This window comes from Octopus bimaculoides, chromosome 14 (genome assembly GCF_001194135.2).
Source record: "Octopus bimaculoides isolate UCB-OBI-ISO-001 chromosome 14, ASM119413v2, whole genome shotgun sequence".
NCBI lineage: Eukaryota > Metazoa > Mollusca > Cephalopoda > Octopoda > Octopodidae > Octopus > Octopus bimaculoides.
In genome coordinates, this window is record NC_068994.1 from 38,568,281 (window position 1) to 38,573,037 (window position 4,757).

At 32.4% G+C, this 4,757-nt stretch overlaps 1 protein-coding gene across 1 annotated transcript in view; it reads right to left on the reverse strand.

The window, feature by feature from the left end:
• LOC106872387 (putative protocadherin beta-18) overlaps positions 1–4,356 on the reverse strand; it is a 27,934-nt gene extending 23,578 nt beyond the window's left edge. Inside the window, exon 1 of the mRNA XM_014919375.2 lies at positions 3,798–4,356. The gene's annotated coding sequence lies outside the window, so the exon portion shown is untranslated. The remainder of the gene's footprint in view (positions 1–3,797) is intronic.
• Positions 4,357–4,757: the final 401 nt, after the last annotated feature.

Below are 4,757 nucleotides of genomic sequence, written 5' to 3' on the forward strand. Positions count from 1 at the left end.
ATTACTAGTTTCTTTCAGTTTCTTATTTCTTTATTGCCCACAAGGGGCTAAACATAGTGGGGACAAACAAAGGGATTAAATCGATTGCATCGACTCCAGTGCATAACTGGTACTTGATTTATCGACCCCGAAAGGACGAAAGGCAAAGTCGACCTCGGCAGAATTTGAACTCAAACGGAATGGCAGACGAAATACCGCTCAGCATTTTGCCCGCATGCTAACGTTTCTACCAACTCATTGCATTTCAGTTTCTTATTTTTTTATTGCCCACGAGGAGGCTAAACATAGAGGGGACAAACAAGGACAGACAAAGGGATTAAGTCGATTACATCAACCCCAGTGTGTAATTTGAACTCAGAATGTAACAGCAGATAAAATACTGCTAAGAATTTTGCCCAGCGTGCTAACGTTTCTGCCAGCTCACCGCCTTTCAGTTTCTGTCAACCAAATCCAGTCACAAAGGTTTGGTTGGCTCAAGGCTATTGTAACCCAAGGTGCTAAACATTAGGATTGTACTTGAAAGCAAGTGATTGGGAAGTGAATTCCTTAAACATGCAATTAATTTGACTCAGATTTCTCCATTCATAGGTTATTCAACCAGTTTGGTTACATAGGCCATTAAAGGTAATATCTAAGGTTCCATTCAAATCAATAAGTTTTAGTCTTCTTAAGATATAGTGTATTATCATCAATGAATAATTGCTGTTTTGTTAATAATAATATTTACATACATTATTTACATTATTTACATTTGACGGACAAAAGATGAAGACAAATATCTGTCAAATGCAAATAATGTACATAATTCCTCATCTCTTAAATATAGAACTAACATTCACATACATATATAATAATATTTACATACATATATATATGGTGTGTGTGTATGTATGTGTGCATATATATATATATATATATATATATATATTCATATGCAGTTAAGTTTAAGTCCAGTGACCAGTGGTTTAACATCAATAAAGGGCTTAGTTCCATGGGCAGCTTGCCAGATTCCAAAGCGAAAGACATATAACTCATCAACTCTGGGAGGCAGGAATCCGTTACAATCAGTTAGTAAGTAACCAAAAAATAAACAACCTGGGTCGGCAAGGATGAATATATATGTGTGTGTGTGTGTGCATGTGTGTTACAAAATGTATATCATACATAAATACATAAAGCAGATACATTATTGAACACCTAATTAATTGCAGTATTCATCCTGAGATAGCATCTCTTATAGACATAGTGTTAAAAGATGCAGAAGTATATCAGTAGCAGATGAAAATTGTTCTGCAGAGGTAGTGGTCACGTTGCTAAATGTGCATTTCTCCATCTTTGGGCTTTGTCAATAAGAAGTTTCCATTGGTAACTGTATGCTAAGACAAAATCTGCCATTGCTAGTATAGTAAAATAGTGAGTGAAAAATCATTGGTATCACAAAGTGAAACTGAGCCCAAGATCCAGTGGTTGGGAATCAAGCTTCTTCTTCTCACACCCATATCTGTACCTGTAAGTGTGTGTGTGTGTGTGTGAGTGCAATGTTTCACTTACATTAGTTTTGTTCGGTACTCAGTAGAAATACTATATGTTGGATTAAAGGTAATATACACACATCTGCTTTGTATGATATATTCTAAATTCCAGCTTTTTCTACTTTATGTAAAAAAAAAACTTTGTTGTCATAACCCTAAACGATTTAATTAATTTCAAATTTCATATGGAGTCATTCACAATTTGTTATGAGATGAGTGGAAGCTGGTGCTATAAAGCACATGTGTAATTGCTATCCACACACAGACGTTAACCAATGCCTTATGAATGAATTTGGAAGAGGAAATTGGGTAGAAATAAGTAGTATATATGTGTGTGTGTGTGCATGTATGTATCTCACTGAATGATAACCGATGTTAGATTGTTTACATCCTCTAATGAAGTTGTCCAGCAAAAGGAGGCTTATGGAATAAGTACTAAACTTAAAAGAGAATAAGTACTAGGATTACTGGGCTTGAATTCACTTGGAAGGTGGTATGCCAGCATGACCACAGTCAAATGGCAGAAAGAAATAAAAGAATACAAAATAGAAGATACTCTACAAACACACATAAGCATGTGTTTTTACATATGTATATAAATGTTTGTGTATGCAAATATATATAAATTCACACCAAATATATATAAATATATATTTATTATTCTTAAGCAAAAATTGCTGTCGACAGTAACTTTGAAGTTTCAGTCAGCCAAACTTCGAAGTCACTGTCGACAACATTCTTGTTTTAAGAAGAAGAAATTTGTACTCTACAAAAGTATAGAGTAACCCTTCAGATTAATATAAAATTATTTTCATAATAACTGAACATAGAGATATCAGTATATATATATATATATATATATATATGTACTTCTATACATTTATGTTTGTACTCATATACATATACCTGTGTATATAGGTATATGTATACATACAAAAATATATGTGTACATGTGTGTATATGTATGCATAAAAACAGAATGGGAGGTATGAAAAAATATTTACAAAGTGAGAAAATAAACCCAAGTTATCTTATCATAAGCATAAGTGTTATCTTCCGCTCACATCTTCCCAGATGTTTCAGAGGGGGTAATCTACCTTTAATTTGTTTTTTTTTTTATCTTTTCATATTTCATTTTATGTTATGAGACTTTAAAAACTTTCCTATTTTCTTAAAACATTGACATATAGCAAGCAGCCTATGAAAAAGGGGGCAAGCCAGCTGAATATAATATTCACTCACATAATGTTGACCTCTTTTATAAATCTTTTAATAACTGAAGATTAAAAAAAAAAAAATACCAGATCTACCTTATTGCATTAAAACAAACAATACGTTTAAATATTATCATTGTTAGTAATAATAATGATGAAGAGGATGATTATCAATGACTGATGCATGTAATGAATATATATAACGATGATGACACAACATACACATCATGTGTATGTCATCATCTCTATTTATATATCATTATATATGTATGCATATATGTATGCATGTATGTATGCATGTATGTATGCACTCATGTGTCTACATATGTATGTATACGTATGTGTGGACATATACCTATATATATAAGTAGGTATATGCATACACATACAAATATATGAGCATGCATGTACATGTATGCATATATGTATGTATGCATGTATGTAATATACATTAATATGTGTGGATGTATACCTACATATATGTATACCTACACATGTGCATACACATACAAAAATGTGAGCATGCATGCATGTACATACGTATGTATGTATGTGTCTTTTTATGGTTGGGGAAAAATTGTAGAGTATAAATTTGTTACCCTTAAACAAGAATGATGTTGATAGTGACTTCAAAATTTAGCTGGTTGAAACTTTAAAGTTACATTTATCAACACACACACACCAAATACATATATATGTATATATATATATGTATGTATGTATGTATATACACATATGTATATGTATATATACACATATATACACACATATGCATATATACATTCACACACATGGACCCATGTGCAAAAACATCATGTGTCTGTGTACATATTTGTGTGTGTGTGCGTGTGTTTGTGTCTACACTTGTGTGGAATTACGATAAAAGTTTGTTGGATGTTACTGAGTTGACCAATTTTTTTTTTTTGTTCATTCATGCAATACATTAAGAAAATGTGATTCATTGAAAAGTATATAAATAATCACACAGCAAATATCTATTTTATAAGAAGTTTTAAGAGAAGGGAACAAAGAGAAAAGTATTTTCACTTACAAAACAGAGGCAGGACGTTCGATGTGTTGACAAAAGTTCCTGTCTGCTGCCGAATTGAAGAGAGTCTTAAACGCTGTTATTGGAGGCTGTGGGAGTTGTTTTGCTTTGTCTGTGAGGAAGAGAGAGTGACTGGCTGGCTTCTTTTAAAAATGTTGTGTGTGTTTGTGCGAAGAGTACGATAGTGAAGTATTTATAAGCGAGTGTGTATGTAGGCAGGTTTGCGTGTATGTGTGTGTGTGTGCGTGTGTGTGTGCGTGCGCGTGTGCTGGGGCCAACTGCAGAGCTGCCGAAGCTTGTACGATAAAAAAAAACAATAAATATGGATAAATATATGTGTGTGTGTGTGTTAAATACAGTAATGATGGTGGAGTTTGGGGTTTAGAGTAGTGAGGCTAGAGGGTGGGGTGGGCGGAAATACAGCCCCTGATGCCTTTAGCAGGCAATTAGATTTTTCAGTGAGAATGAGTCATCGTGTTTTGGTCCAGAATCATACACCTGCATTGTATGTCATCATCTCTATATCAAGAGATGAACAGTTTGGGCTGAAGACAAATATCATAGTAACATAAACGAAATAAAAAAAACAAAAATTATATTAAATAAATAAATAATTCCTATTAAATGGCTACAGATTTTACTCATATTATATTGTTATAATGAGTAAATGAAATATTTAAGGAATATTCTTGAAAAACTAAAACAAATAATTAAAACGAAATAATATTAATTAATAAAAGAACAGTTGTCTTGAAATAAAAGAATAAATGTTGGTTCTTTTAAAATTGATTCAAATGTCAGGATTCATTTTGATTGTCTTGTCCGGAAGTCAATTTGCATTGTATTTGTTATTCATGTATTTCTTTTTTTTTTTTTTGTCAAATTAAAATGCTTGTCTGAAGTCCTAGTATGACCATAACAGTATTGTTCCAATTAGCTTAAATAGGTTATGATAATTAAAGC